The sequence below is a fragment of the Piliocolobus tephrosceles genome, chromosome 5 (genome assembly GCF_002776525.5).
Source record: "Piliocolobus tephrosceles isolate RC106 chromosome 5, ASM277652v3, whole genome shotgun sequence".
Classification (NCBI taxonomy): domain Eukaryota; kingdom Metazoa; phylum Chordata; class Mammalia; order Primates; family Cercopithecidae; genus Piliocolobus; species Piliocolobus tephrosceles.
The window spans coordinates 134,587,475-134,603,833 of NC_045438.1; the positions used below are offsets into that span (position 1 = coordinate 134,587,475).

Consider the following 16,359-nt stretch of genomic DNA (forward strand, 5'->3'; position numbering starts at 1 on the left):
AAAAAAAAAAAAAAAAAAAGAAAAAGAAAAAAAAAAGAAAAAAACTCCAAAAACTCAACAGCAAGAAAACAACCAAATAATTTTGTTTGGGAGGGGGTTACCCTCCACAACCCCTCCTTCAACCAACCAATTTTAAAATGAACAGACACCTCACCAAAAAGAATATGCAAGTGTGCAGAATATAAAGCACGTGAGAGACATTGGCCAGGTGTGGTGGCTCATGCCTGTAACCCCAGAACTTTGGGAGGCAGAGGCAAGCTGATCACTTGAACTCAGGAGTTCCAGACCAGGCTGGGCAACATGGCTATACTCAATCTCTACAAAAAATACAAAAAGTAGCCGGGCGCGATGGCTCAAGCCTGTAATCCCAGCACTTTGGGAGGCCGAGACGGGCGGATCACAAGGTCAGGAGATCGAGACCATCCTGGTTAACACAGTGAAACCCCGTCTCTACTAAAAAATACAAAAAGCTAGCCGGGCGAAGTGGGGGGCGCCTGTAGTCCCAGCTACTCGGGAGGCTGAGGCAGGAGAATGGCGTAAACCCGGGAGGCGGAGCTTGCAGTGAGCTGAGATCCAGCCACTGCACTCCAGCCTGGGAGACAGAGCCAGACTCTGTCTCAAAAAAAAAAAAAAAAAAAAAAAAAAACATCAAAAAAAAAAAAAAAAAGTAGCTGGCTGTGGTGGCGCCTGTAATCCCAGCCACCTAGGAGGCTGAGGCAGGAGCATTGCTTGAGCCCGGGAGGTGGAGGTTGCAGTGAGCTCTAAAATTCATAGAGTTATACACCAAAAGAGGTCATCGCACTTCAGCCTGGGCAACAGAGTGAGACACTTTCCAAACAAAAAAAAGAAAAAGAAAGAAAGATGCTCAACATCATTAGCCACTGGATGAGCGCAAATTGAAATCACAATGACCAACCTTTCACACTTCTGTTATTTACCCTAGAGAAATAATTTATGTTCACACAAAAACCTGTATAATCATTTTTTTTTTTTTTTTTTTTTGAGTCAGGGTCTTGCTCAGTCACCCAGGCTAGAGTGCAGTGGTGTGATGATGGCTCACTGCAGTCCCAAACTCCTGAGCTCAAGCAATCCTCCCACCTCAGCCTCCTGAGTAGCTGGGACTACAGGTCCACACAAACACACTCAGCTAATTTTTAAATTTTTTGTAGAGATGGAGGAAGGGAGTGTCTTGCTGTGTTGCCCAGGCTGGTCTCAAACTTTTGGCCTCAAGTGATCCTCCCACCTCGGCCTCCCCAAGTGCTGGGATTACAGGCGTGAGTCATCATGGCTGGTCTTATATGAGAATGTTGAAGCAGCTTTATTCATAATCACTAAAAACTGTAAGCAATCGCAATTGGGTGAATGGACAAATAAACTGTCCATCCATTCCATTCAGGGAATACTGCTCAGTCATCACAAGAAATGAACTATTTTGATACACATAACATTATGGATGGAAGAAGTCAGATTGAGAAGTTTACATGCTGCATGATTCCATTTTCATAACATTCTAGAAAAGACAAAACAATGGTGATGAGAGCAGATTAGTGCTTCTCAGGGTTTAGGGATGGAGGAAGGTGTGGCCACAGGGAAGAACAACTAGGGAGTTTTTTGGGAGTGATGGAACTGTTCAGAATCTTAATTGTCAAGGTGGTTACATGCATCTATACAAGTAAAATTCATAGAACTATACACCAAAAGAGGTCAGCACAACTGTATGATAATTCAAAGGAAACTGGGCCTGGTGAGGTGGCTCACACCTGTAATTCCAGCACTTTGGGAGGCCAAGGTGGGTGGATCACGAGGTCAAGAGATCGAGACCATCCTGGCCAACACGGTGAAACCCTGTCTCTACTAAAAATACAAAAATTAGCTGGGTGTGGTGGTGCACGCCTATAGTCCCAGCTACTCGGGAGGCTGAGGCAGGAGAATCGCTTGAGCCTGGGAGGAGGGGATTGCAGTGAGCAAGATGGCGCCACCGCACTCCAACCCAGTGACAGAGCGAGACTCTGTCTCAAAAAGAACAACAACAACAAAACCCAAAACAATAAAAAACCATATTCAGTTGGATAACTGAGTAATAAAGCAAGTGCAAGTTTAGAACAGTGTTAATGGGAGCATCCAGGTGGTGGGGATGAGTGTTCAACAAACATTTTTTTTAGCTTTGCTGTTTGAAAATTTTCATAATAAAATGTTGAAAAAAATCTATATCCACAGTGGCACTGAGTTTGTTTTAAAAATCTCTCTTTCGGCCTGGCACGGTGGCTTACCCCTGCAATCCCAGCACTTTGGGAGGCTGAAGCGGGCAGATTACAAGGTCAGGAGTTCGAGACCAGCCTGGCCAGTGTGATGAAACCTCGTCTCTAATAAAAATACAAAAGGCCGGGCGCGGTGGCTCAAGCCTGTAATCCCAGCACTTTGGGAGGCCGAGATGGGCGGATCACAAGGTCAGGAGATCGAGACCATCCTGGCTAACCCGGTGAAACCCCGTCTCTACTAAAAAATATACAAAAAACTAGCCGGGCGAGGTGGCGGGCGCCTGTAGTCCCAGCTACTCAGGAGGCTGAGGCAGGAGAATGGCGTAAACCCGGGAGGCGGAGCTTGCAGTGAGCTGAGATCCGGCCACTGCACTCCAGCCTGGGCGACAGAGCGAGACTCCGTCTCTCAAAAAAAAAAAAAAAAAAGTCTCTCTTTCTTCTCTCTCTGCTTATCTACACCTATATGTGTAGGGAAAACCCTGAAGGCATTATGCCAACATATTATCAGTGGTGATCTTGCTGAAGAGTGAAAATGCTGGTGATTACAAATATGTTTTGTATATTCAAGCGTTTTATTTTGTTTTCCTTTTTTTTTTTTTTGAGACAGAGTTTCGCTCTTGTCACCCAGGCTGGAGTACAATGGGGTGATCTCGGCTCACCACAACCTCTGCCTCCTGGGTTCAAGTGATTCTCCTGCCTCAGCCTTCGGAGTAGCTGAGAGTATAGGCGCCTGCCACCATGCCCAGCTAATTTTTTACTTTTTTTAGTAGAGAGAGAGTTTCACCAAGTTGGCCAGGCTGGTCTCAAACTTCTGACCTCAGGTGATCCATCCGCCTGCCTCAGCCTCCCAAAGTGTTGGGATTATAGGCGTGAGCCACTGCTCCTGGCCTGTATTCGTGTGTTTTCTATAACCAGCATATATTATTTAGGGAGATTATAGGCTATATTTTTGAAATGCTTTTTTAAAAAATTTGCATGTGCAATGCATGCTTGTTGTAAAGTTCAAACCATACAGAAATCTGTAATCCCCCAAGGGCAAATCCCTTGTGCTTACTCCCGACACTGTTAATAATCTGTGTATATTCTTTTTTTTTTTTTTTTTTTCAAAAACCCCACACCACTTTATTTCAACCTTTATCCAAAAATGTAAAAACTATTAAAAATGTGTAGTTCTGAGCTTCAGGCACTAACTTCTAATCCTCACAGACAGGTGGGAAGAGAGACCCCAAGAATGGTGCAAGATCAGAAAACCAGGGCTGTGTGGAGCACAGGCCCTCTCCTAGCACCAAAGACCCAAGTCCCTCCCACCCAAACCCCACACAAGCTCTCCTCTTCAAGGAAGAAGAAACATTTACAATTCTTGAAACTTCTCGGGGAACAGGGTTCATGGCGGTGCATGGCGCATGGAGCTGACCAAGGAGGGCTAGGGCCTGCCCCCCTGCTTTTTGGCAGGAAGGATGGGGCACAGCTCAGCTTCTTCCTGGTCACTGTCTTCTTGTTCCTCGCTCTCCTCCTCGGAAACATCATTGCTCATCGTAACAATCTGGTGCCGCCCAGTGATCCGCACAGGGCCAGAGCCCGACTTCAGGCGGAAGGTTACAGGTGGTTGGAGCTGGAAGTCGTCCAGACTGAGCATGGGTTGGCAGGACAGCTTGAGGTTGGCCACAGGGACTGCTATCTCCTGATGGTCATGGTTCCGGGCTACAACTTCTACCACATTACACTCGTCTTTTTGGCTCCCTCGGTGAGGCAGAGCATGGTTAGTGCCAGCACGTGCGCCGCATCATCCTCTTCCTCTACCTTAAAGGTGAAGGAGCGGGTGTGGCCGGAGAGCTCACAGCCGAAGAAAAAACTGTCCATAGTGACCGGTGCTGGGACCCGCAGGCCCCCGACACCCCCGGCCCGCGTTCGGCTCTCCTGACTCAAAAACGCCAAGGCAGCTGCAGTGCCGGCGGCCATGCTGCAAGAATCTGTGTATATTCTAAGGGCTAAATATACATGTTTTTCCTTTTTCTTTCTTTATTTCTTTTTTTTTTTTTTTTAGACAGGATCTTGCATTGTTGCCAGGCTGGAGTACTGTGGTGCCATCACTGCTCACTGCAGCTTTGACCTCCGAGGCTCAGGTAATCCTCCCACTTCAGCCTCCCAAGTAGCTAGGACCGTAGGTGTGAGCCACCAAGCCTGGCTAAGTTTTGTATTTTTTGTTTTGTTTTGTTTTTTTGAGACGGAATCTTGCTCTGTCACCCAGGCTGGATGCAGTGGCGTGATCTCGGCTCACTTCAACCTCCCCCTCCTGGGTCATGCGATTCTCCTGCCTCAGCCTCCTGAGTAGCTGGGATTACAGGCACGTGACACCACACCCGGCTAATTTTTGTATTTTTAGTAGAGACGGGGTTTCATCATGTTGGCCAGGCTTGTCTCGAAATCCTGACCTTGTAATCTGCCTGCCTTGGCCTCCCAAAGTGCTAGGATTACAGGCGTGAGCCACCGTGCCTGGCCAATTTTTGTATTTTTAGTAGAAACGGGGTTTTGCCATGTTGGCCAGGCTTGTCTCAAACTCCTGACCTCGGGTGATCCACCTGCCTTGGCCTCTCAGAGTATTGGGATTACAGGCGTGAGCCACCACGCAGCAATGTTTGTATTTTTTGTAGAGATGGGGTTTCACCATATTGCCCAGGCTGGCCTTGAACTCCTGGCCTCAAACTCCTGGCCTCAAGTGATCTGCCTGTCTCAGCTTCCCAAAGTGCTGGGATTACAGGCAGGAGCGACAATACCTGGCCCTAAAGGCTAAATCTTACATTCAGGTTTGTTGCTTTCATATTTTGTCATCTTTTCAAAATTAAGCAGCTCTTATATACAGTTTTTATTTGTCAGTTAAAACAAGTAAAATTAAGTCGAGTGTGATGGCGCACGCCTATAGTTCCAGCTATTCAGGAGCCTGCGGTGGGAGGATCACTTGAGCCCATGAGTTCCAGGCCAGCCTGGGCCACACCAAAAGACCTGACACCTTTTCTCTAAAAATAAATAAATAAATAAATAAGTAAAAAGCAAGCAAACAAACAAAACCAAAAACTAGGCAGCTCCAACATATTTTAGTTTTATTTCCCATTGTTAACATCACCTAGCAAGAAGTTTTATCTTTAAAGAAAGAAAATGGCTTCTTCTTCTTTTTTTTTTTTTTTTTTTTTTTGAGAAGAAGTCTCGCTCTGTCACCCAAGCTGGAGTGCAGTGGCGCGATCTGGGCTCACTGCAAGTTCCGCCTCCCGGGTTCCTGCCATTCTCCTGCCTCAGCCTGCCGAGTAGCTGGGGACTATAGGCGCCTGCCACCACACCCGGCTAATTTTCTGTATTTTTAGTGGAGACGGGGTTTCACCAAATTAGCTAGGATGGTCTCGATCTCCTGACCTTGGCCTCCCAAAGTGCTGTGATTACAGGCGTGAGCCACCACACCGGCCAGAAAATGGCTTCTATTCTACAGGTTCAAGGCACAGATCCTGAAATGAAGAGAAAGTAAAGTTCAATAACTTCTCCTGGTTCTGAGAACTGGACCAGGAAAATCTGACTCCTTGAAACATGGAGTCACCCTTTTTTGTATTTTATTTTTATTTTATTTTATTTTATATATCTATTTTCTGAGACAGAGTCTTGCTCTGTCACCCCAGTCATGGTCTAGGCTCACTGCAACTTCAGTCTTCCAGGTTCAAGGGATTCTCCTGCCTCAGCTTCCCGAATAGCTGGGATTATAGGCATCTGCCACCACGCCCGGCTAATTTTTTTGTATTTTTAGTAGAGACGGAGTTTCATCATGTTGGCCAGGCTGGTCTCAAACTCCTGACCTCAGGTGATCCACTTGCCTCAGCCTCGGCCCCCCAAAGTGCTGGGATTACAGGCGTGAGTCATCGCACCTGGCCCTTTTTTGTTATTTCAAAATATATAACTATAAATACTCGCTTTCAATTTCTTTTGTAACATGGGTCAAAACCTCTTTTGTTGTATGTTTGTGTGTTTCATCTCCCTGATTATAAAATAATACCAGCTGAGGAAACTAAGGCCAAAGTAGGGAGGGACTGCAGGGGGCAGGGTATACTTCTGGCCCAGCCACCCACTCTGTGACTTCTCTCTGGGCCTCAGCCTCCTAAACTGCAATATTTTATAATGAAGAATAAGCAAATGAAAGTAATAATAAAACCCTGTTGCTGGGCAGCAGTGTGGAGAGCGCTGCAGACTGTCCCTCATGCCCGATCTCCTTTTCTTCCTGAGTACTAAAGCTTTGTATTTTTAGCTGAGCACATGACACATTTTGACCCTCAAAATAGACTGCTTTTCCTTGCCTCCTTTGCTAGATATGGTTAGTGGAAAACAAGCAAAATGTTTTTAAAGGGAAGGCGTGTTTTATGTTTCTCCAGTTACTCCTTTCTAATGGTTAGAGTGTGGACATGATGGCTGGCATACATGCAGCTATTTTAGATCATGAGGTAGCCTTGGGGATGAAAGCTGCCTACTGCAGAGCAACCAGATGGAAGGTACCCACCTGGCTTCCTGGCACACTGCAGCACATCATACCAGCTCTGGACTGCCTGCCTTGGGCCTTCTCAAACAGGAGAGAGAAATACCCCTCTGTCTAGCAGAATCTACAGATTTTTGGGGATTTTGTTCTTTGCAGTTGTATACAAGGCAAGAAAATTGATGGGGAGGCTGTTTCGGTAATTGAGGGAAGAGACCAGGGGCCTGAACAGTGGCAGAGAATGGATTGAAGAGACATTTGTCTGGGATGTGCCAAGCTCCCAGGGCCTGAGGGCCTTCATGAGGGCTGCTGATTGAGTTGATCTGAAGTTCAGAGAAAGGTCTGAACTGGAGAAAATAGATACGTTCAGAGAGGTAAAGATGCCCCTGGTAATATGGCCGGGAGGGCTGAACTCTGAATGGAGTGCGTATTAGTTATCTATTAGAGAGTATCACATTACTACAAAACCTTAATGAGTGGGGGTCAGAAATCTGGGATCCGCTTAGCTAGGTGGTTCTGGCTTGGGGGGTTTCTCCTGAGATTGCAGTTAAGATCTTGGCCAGGACTGCAGTCATATGAAGGCTTGACTGGGACTAGAGGAGCCAGTTACATGATGGCTCACTCACATGGCTGTAGGCCACATGTGCCTCTCCCTAGGGCTGTGTGGGCCTCCTCATGACGTGGTGGCTGGTCTCCCTAGAGTGAGTTATCCAGAGTGCGAGCAAGGCAGTTACTGTGATGCCTTTTATGACCTCCTTGGAAGCCACACATTGTCAGTTCTGCCGTATCTTGTTGGTAATGCAGGTCACCTTATACAATGTGGAAGGGACCACACAAAGGTGTCAGTGCCAGGAGGTGGGGACCCTTGGGCCTAATCTTGAGGCTGGCTCCTACATACGGAAGATCAGTAAGGGCTGGAGGAGACAGGAGCTGACTTGTTATGGGGACCTGCCCTGTGCTGAAAATTTCATGGGAGCAAAGATTGATGCCACTTCCTGGGCATGTGTCATATGGTGGTTAGACATGCAGGCAGGGCTTTTGAAGGCTATGTGGCCTCTGAGAAGTTTCAGCAAGGGCAGTTTTGATGATTAAGAGAAATAATGTGTATAAGGCACAAGGCCCACAGGAAGTACTCACTAAATTTCAGCTCCTGAGGCCAGGTGCAGTGTGGCTCACACCTATAATCTCAATACTTTGGGAGACTGAGGCAGGCAGATCGCTTGAGTCTAGAAGTTTGAGAGCAGCCTGGGCAACATGGTGAAACCTCGTATCTACAGAAAATACAAAAATTAGCTGGGTGTGTGCCTGTAGTCCCAGCTACTCAGGAGGCTAACGTGGGAAGATTGAGCCCAGGAGGTTGAGGCTGTAGTAAGTGGAGATCGTGCCACTGCCACTGCACTTCAGCCCCGGTGACAGAGTGAGACCCTGTTTCAAACAACCGCAAAGTCAGCTCCTGGTGAGGACAGCGTCGGAAAGACTGAGGATCAAGTCCCCACTTTGTCACTTGGTAGTTGCAGTGCCTTAGCCATCAAATGGGGATGCCAACATCCGTCTTCCAGGGCATTGTGAGGATTGGGAGAGGAAATACATGTAAAATGCCGACACAGTGTCTGGCACATCAGAATTACTCAAATAAAGCTTTCTGACAGTTAATTTCTCTGTTCAGAATTCTCTGCGGCTTCCCCTAGCCTGCATCACCATGGGCATTCGAAGCCTTCCCTGACCTACCTTTGCCAGCTGAATTTCATCTCCACGCCTGTGCGACCCCATTCCCGCCACCCCACAGGCCATCCCCCTGCCCAGCCTCTTCCTTCTGTTTATCTCTTCCCCAGGCCTTTCCCCCCACCGGGGTCTCCCAGATAGGGCCTCACCTGCTTTTTATCCCAGAGCACTCTATGTCTGTCAGGCGTGTCCCTGCCTTGTTCCCTGTGCCTGGAGACATGCTGGGCACAGCCTGGGGTGGCGGAAATCCACACAGGGACTGTGTCAATGACTCAGCTGAGATGAGGGCCACCAGGGGCTAACTGGGCTGACTGGGGAGCAGCAGGGTAACCCACTGAGACGGGGAGCAGCGAGAGAAGGAGGAAGGGGAGAGCTGCCCAGGAAGGCTGCCCGGAGGTGATGAGTGGTGTCCCTCCCGCCCACCCCTCCAGGATGTCCAGCCAGCAAAGGGTGGAAATTGAGTCTTTTTCATCTGCACACTTTAGGTGCTCAATAGTTAAATTAAAATTTGAATTTAGGCCGGGCGCGGTGGCTCAAGCCTGTAATCCCAGCACTTTGGGAGGCCAAGACGGGTGGATCACGAGGTCAGGAGATCGAGACCATCCTGGCTAACACAGTGAAACCCGTCTCTACTAAAAATACAAAAACTAGCCGGGCGGGCGCCTGTAGTCCCAGCTACTCAGGAGGCTGACGCAGGAGAATGGTGTGAACCCGGGAGGCGGAGCTTGCAGTGAGCCGAGATCGCACCACTGGACTCCAGCCTGGGTGACTGAGTGAGACTCCGTCTCAAAAAAAAAAATTTTTTTTGAATTTAGTTGGGAGAAGTGTAATTTAAGCATTTGAGGAGTAATAAAATCCCTGCCTTTCCCCCAAATAAACCCCACACCAGCTTGCTCAAGGTGCCTGAAATCCTCCTATTAGAATCATGTCCAGCTTAAAAGCTGGCATCTTCAGAAAGCTCCCGTTCCAACCTGCACCCAGCGTGCTCCGTGGGAGGGGAATAAAGGGCCCATGAGTCCTGATTAACTGATCTGACAAACCATCTGTCACCCACAGCCCTAAGCCACACTGTGAAACTGCTAGGGTGGCACCAGCTTTTTATCTTCCTCAGGGTCCTACCCTCAGGCCCCCAAGCCACCCCCTCATGGTCCGGATTCTCCCCAGAGTGACTCCGTCCCCATGGTCACCTCCCCTCCCGAGCCTCCCACTCTGAGGGCCAAGGGCTGTCCTCAGGGTCCTCCTGGGGCTTCCTGGTGGTTAACAGCCTGAGGCAGGATAAGCTCCTGTTCAGGGCGTTGAGAGGAAATTGCCCCTGCCTCCACTCCTCTCCCCACACACTACTTGGGCAGGAATGTAGGGCCCTGTCCTGAGCCTTCGCCCATGGAATGCAGGTGCAGCTGTGCTGGGGTGGAGTAAGGTGGGGTCATACAGCCACAGGGCTCAGAGTTGCAAGGGACCCCAAGAAGTCAGTTGGTCCAGTCCCCTGCTGTTAGGCAGGCAAGGGACTGCTGATTGTCCACGGTTTTGAATGAGGTATTTAATCGATGGTATTATCCACCTCCCTGGATAATACCAGCATCTCTCCCATGGGGAAGTGCTTCTCACCTGGGGCTTTTGCATTGGATGGTCTCACAACACGCCCAGGAGGGAGGGAGGAGTGCTGTACTGGTGAGCAGGATTCAGGTTGCCTATCCCTGGGCACCTTGACTCAAATGGCTCCAACTATGAGGACATTTATACTCTCTGGTAACAAGGTGGCCAGAGTCAAGTGTTTCCCGTGCTGGTTAATTGAGTGACTCAACTGCGTCATCAAGGACTGAGGTTGTTTTTAGCTTTCATTTCTGCCATTGCCAAAGGGTAGGCCATGTATTTTCTCATGGTCACAAGATGGCTGCCTGTCACCAGGCACTATGTCTAGACACGACAACATGCAGTGAAAAGACAGCAACCTTCCCAGGAGCTGCCAACAATATGTCCTCCTGTTTCAGTGGCCATAATTACACCATTGCTCTCACAATCTGATATTAGTGCAATGTTGGGAGACAATTACTTCTCCATGATTCTCTCATGTTTCCGCATATCAGGTGAGCAGAGATTGTCTTTTTCTGTCTTTTTTGTGTTTTTTTTGGATACGTAATAGCTGTACATATTCCAACTGTCTTTTTTCTATCTTTTCAAGGAGGTTTATATAGTCAACAGCTTTGGAAGATAATGTTTTCCTCCGACCAAAGGGCAGGTTTGCTTAGGTCCCATTACAAAATATTCAGGTTCCTGGCCGGGCGCGGTGGTTCATGCCTGTAATCCCAGCACTTTGGGAGGCTAAGGTGGGTGGATCTTTTGAGGTCAGGAGATGGAGACCATCCTGGCCAACATGGTGAAACCCCATCTCTACTGAAAATACAAAAATTAGCCAGGCGTCGTGGCACACGCCTATATCCCAGCTACTCAGGAGGCTGAGGCAGAAGAATCGTTTGAACCCAGGAGGCGGAGATTACAATGAGCTGAGATGTGCCACTGCACATCTTGCTTGTGATACAGCTTGCTGGGTGATACAGCAAGACTCTGTCTCAGAAAAAAAAAAAAAAAAGACTCGGGTTCTTTAAGCTCAGGGTTCCTCCCTTGTAATAGCCCACTTCAGTCACATGACCACACTTCACCACAAGGGATGCTGGGAAATGTAATCTTTAGCTAGACAATCATGTGCTTAGCTACAATTTCCATTTCTTGTATGTATGTGTGTGTGTATGTATGTATTTTTGCAACAGAGTCTTGCCCTGTTGGTTAGGCTGGTGTGCAATGGTGCCATCACATTTCACTGTAGCCTCAACCTCCTGGGCTCAAGTGAACCTCCCACCTCAGCCTCTTAAGTAACTGGGACCACACAGGTACACACCACCATGCCTGGCTTTTAAAATTTATTTACTTATTTTATTTTATTTTATTTTTGAGTTGGAAATTCACTGTTGTTGCATTGGAGTGCAATGGCACGATCTCGGCTCACCACAACCTCCACCTCCCGGGTTCAAGCAATTATCTTGCCTCAGCCTCCCGAGTAGCTAGAATTACAGGTATGCACCATCACACCCGACTAATTATATATATATATATATATTTTTTTTTTTCTTTTCTTTTTTTTTTTTTTTGAGACGGAGTCTGTTGCCTGTTGCCCAGGCTGGAGTGCAGTGGTGCAATCTTGGCTCACTGCAAGCTCCGCCTCCCAGGTTCATGCCATTCTCCTGCCTCAGCCTCCTGAGTAGCTGGGACTACAGGTGCCTGCCACCATGCCTGGCTAATTTTTTGTATTTTTTAGTAGAGACGGGGTTTCACTGTGGTCTCAATCTCCTGACCTCATGATCCACCCACCTCAGCCTCCTAAAGTGCTGGGATTACAGGCGTGAGCCACCGCGTCCAGCCTAATTTTATATTTTTGGTAGAGATGGGGTTTCTCCGTGTTGGTCAGGATGGTCTCAAACTCCTGACCTCAGGTGATCTGCCTGCCTCAGCCTCCCAAAGTGCTGGGATTACAGACGTGAGCTACTGCACACAGCTACTTAAATTTATTTTTTACATTAATTATTTTTTGTTGTTGTAGAGATGAGATCTCACTATGTTGCCCAAGCTGGTCTCAAACTCCTAGGCTCAAGCAGTCCTCTCCCCTCAGCCTCTCAAAGTGTTGGGATTACAGCCATGAGTCACTGCACCTGGCCTAAAATTTTCATTTCTACCTAAGAATGAAGAATGTATACTGGGGCAATTGGTGGTCTGTGCCACAGTTACCCCATTAAATCTGGGACTCTACTAGGGAGTCAGGAGGAATGGTGCTGGAGGCAACAGCAGCATCTGCCATGGTAGGGTTGGTGCTGTGTTCCCATTTTATAGGTAGGGACGGGGTTCTGAGTGGGTGGTGTTGCTGCCGGGTCCAGAAGTCAGGCTGCTGACTCCTGACTTTAGTTTTCTTCCATTCTTCTCCTGCTTCTGTATCAATACAGATCAGGTTAGGCTGTGGGCAGGGGGAGCCTCCCCCCGGCCTTGGCATGCAGGGCCACATCCTCTTCTCAAGACACTCAGTCCCCTTGGCTTCCTTAGTCCTCTCTCTCCTGCTGTTCTTCAGGTCTTTGACCTCTCTTCCTCAGGCTCCTCCACTTTCTTTTCTTTCCAGACTGTCACTTCCAGAGTTCCCCAGGTGCTCACTTGCACCTGTGTTCGCTGGTCCAAATCAGATATCATCTCTTGCCATGTCCCCACACTCCTGGCAGTGGCTGCTGCCATCACGCTGGCTGCAGCAGGGAGGTACAGCTGGGGCTACACACTCCATGGAGCCAGTGGGAGCCCCGCCCTTTCTGAGTTGGGGCAGGAGCGCCCTGGGGTGCTGCTGCAACCACCCAAATCGTGGCCACCCAAACCAAATGGAGGCAGACTGGGCCTCCGGCTCCATGGAGCTGACAGAAGCCCTGCCCTCCTTGGCAGGGCTACAGCCACCCAAACTGTGGCTGTGGGTCTGAGACTCCCTGTGCTTTTAGCAGGGCCAGGAACAGGCAGGAGCTGCCCTCCTGGGTGCAGCAGCAACCACCTGACTGTTGGCTGCAGACCTGGACCTCTTGCTATATGGAGCAGGCAGGAGCTGGGATAAGCAGGAACTGAGTCCCTTCTGAGCTGGTGGGGTGGGAGCTCCCAGGTGCTCCTGCGGCCACCTTCCCTGGTGCAGGACCCAGGCATCTCTGCAGCCTGCACCCTCGGGGCCCCAGGAAGAACCCACCCCGCTTCTGTCCCTGCAGGCTCGGGGTGTCTGCTCCTGCTGCCTAGCTTCTCTCCGCTCCCGGGGCCTGCTTGGATCTCGGAGCAGGGGTTGGGGCAGAGCCCCAGGGGCCATGAATGGCAGTGGGAGGCTGATTGACTCCTGAGTGAAAGTGGGTGGGTCTCCAGTAAGGCCCCACCTTCAGGCCAAGGAGAGCCTGAAGTCTGGGGGCCAGGCTGCCAGTCCCGAGGACTGGAGTGGGAACTTGTGGTGCCTCTCTGGGCTGCCCATGGCCACCCATGGACCAATCAGCATGCACTTCCTCTCCTCTGAGGTCCATAAAAGCCCTGGGCTCAGCCAGAACAGGGCAGAGGATGGCCAGAGGACGAAGAGGGCAGAGTGATGGCAGGATGACCAGCTGCAGAGAGGAGCTGCTCTCTCTGCTGATAACTGTAGATGACAGAGTGACCAGTTGTAGAGAAGAGCTACCTCTCTGTTGAGGGCTGCAGAGACAACCCGCCAGCAGAGAAGAGCCACCCTCTCCAGGGCCTCCTCTCTGCTAAGAACTGAAAACTCAAGGGATGACCTGTCTACAGAGAGGAGCTACCCACTGCTGGTCTCTGAGCTGTTGTAGCACTCAATAAAGCTCATCTTCATCTTCATGCTCCACTTGTCTGTGTACCTCATTCTTCCTGGGGGCACCTGGACACAGGACAAGAACTCAGGCAAAGGCACCAGGGTCACAGGAGTTTCCCGCCTGAAACTGACACCCCAAAGACCCTTTAACACTCCTATCTGTCTAGACCTCTCTGTGTGCTCTGGGCTTGTGTATCCAGCTGCCCATCTGACACCCCATTTGAGTGTCATACAGGCACCCTGATGTTATGTTTAAAAGTGAACTCATAGCTGGGCATGGTGACTCACACCTGTAATCCTAGCATTATGGGAAGCTGTGGCAGCAGGATCCTAGAGCCCAGCTAGGAGTTTGAGACCAGCCTGGGTAAAATAGTGAGACCCCTGTGTCCAGAAAAAAATAAAAACTTTGCCAGGCATGGTAGCATGTGTCTGTAGTCCCAGTTACTCAGGAGCTGGGGCAGGAGGATCATTTGAGCCAAGGAAGTCAAGACTGCAGTGAGCCGTGATCTCATCAGTGCACTCCAGTTCACTGCAGACTGAGACCCTGTGTAAAAAACAAAACCAAACAAAACAAACACTCATGACATCACACACAAACTTGCTTTTCCACTCTCGGCAATCTCAGTAACTGCTTCCAACCTCCAGCTAGCAATGTTGGCAGCTTTGATGCCTTCCTTTACCTCTCCCTCCACATCCATGCCCCTGCATACTGGATTATTGCCATAGCCTCCTACTCTGCCTCCCTGAAGTTACCCTGACTTGCTTGCCCATCCATTCCTTCCTATCTTTTTTTTTTTTTTTTTTTGAGAAAGAGTCTCTCTCTGTTGCCCAGGCTGGAATGCAGTGGTGCGGATCTCAGCTCACTGCAACCTGCACCTCCCCGTTCAAGCGATTCTCCTGCCTCAGCTTCCCAAGTAGCTGGGACTACAGGCTCGCACCACTTTGCTAGGCTATTTTTTGTGTTTTTAGTAGAGACAAGATTTCACCGTGTTGGCCAGGCTGGTCTTGAACTCCTGACTTTGTGATCCACCCACCTCAGCCTCCCAAAGTGCTGGGATTACAGGCATGAGCCACCGCACCTGGCTCTTTACTATCTTAAAATGCAAGTATGATCACACTAATCTTAAAAATCTTCAAAAAAATCTTCAATGGCTTGCCATTGCTTTTAGGATAAAGACCAACATTCTTTAAATGATGTGGCAGAACAGTTGCCCCTCCCTTGTCCATTATTTTCAATTTGTAGCTGGGCATAAAGTCATTTAAATAAAGATTCCACTTCCCAGCCTCCCTTGTGACTGGGTGGGACCATGTGACTAAATCCTGGCCAATTGAATGCAGACAGAAATGTAATGTTCTTAGGTAGGGAGGGGGCAGGGCTTCTTTTGACCTTTCCTTTTGCCTGCTGATAAGAATGAGGACAAGATGGCTGATACTGTAGCCCCCATCTTGGACCAGCAGGAGGAAACAATTGCTGAGGCTGGTGCAGCACTACCTTGGAAGAATACACACTAGCCTTAAATCACATACCTACCTTCGGACTTTGGTTATGGAAAACAGTTAAGCACTGAGCTTGTTTGAGTCACTATTTTGTGTTTTCTCACAGCCCAAACAAATCCTACCTGAATCACATGGCCCTGCTGGGCCCTCTCCCTTGCTTACTCTGCTCTAGCCACAGTGGTAGTGTTGAGTTTCTTCTGCACACCCACCTTCTTGATTCAGGGCCTTTGCATGTACTCTTTCCTCTGCCTGCAGCACCCTCCTCATCACACTTTCCTGGTCATCTCCAACCCACCCTTTCAGGTGGGATGTTCCTTACTCCAGGAAGCGTTCCTTGACTGCAAGGTCATACCTACAGTATTTTATACCTAGAGCATAATTTTCTTAAGGTTTTTTTGGACAGCATAGAGCAGGTATTTTTTTTTTAACACCTCTCCTTTATTCAACATTACCTCCAATAATAATCATGACCTGAATAATAACAACCAATAAAAATGCAGTAAAAAAAAGTTCTTTCTTTCCTTTTTTTTTTTGAGACAGGGTCTCACTCTGTCACCCAGGCTGGAGTGCAGTGGCACAATCCTAGCTCACTGCAGCCTCAACCACCCGGGGCTCAACTGATCCTCCCACTTGAGCCTCCTGAATAGCCGGAGCTACAGACACACTTATTTTTATTTTTACTGGAGACTAGGTTGCATTATGTTGCCTGGGCTGGTCCTGAACTCCTGAGCTCTAGCCACCCTCCTGCCTCAGGTTCCTGGAGTGTTGGGATTACAGGTGTCAGCCACCACGCCTGGCCAAAAATTTTCTTTTATTGAATTTCATACATATACAATTATACAATTATCCTAGTAAAAAATAAAACAAATATGATAGAACCAAAAAAAAAAAAAAAGAAAGAAAGAAAGAGGCCGGGCGCGGTGGCTCACGCCTGTAAACCCAACACTTTGGGAGGCTGAGGCGGGTGGATCAAAAGGTCAAGAGATAGAGACCATCCTGGCCAACAT

General features: G+C 48.7%; 1 pseudogene across 1 annotated transcript; it reads right to left on the minus strand.

Moving 5' to 3' along the window:
* Positions 1 to 3,340: 3,340 nt before the first annotated feature.
* LOC111543170 lies at positions 3,341 to 4,219 on the minus strand (annotated as a pseudogene). Its single transcript, XR_003306885.2, has one exon. The product of XR_003306885.2 is annotated as a nucleoplasmin-3 pseudogene (transcript).
* Between the last annotated feature and the right edge of the window lie 12,140 nt (positions 4,220 to 16,359).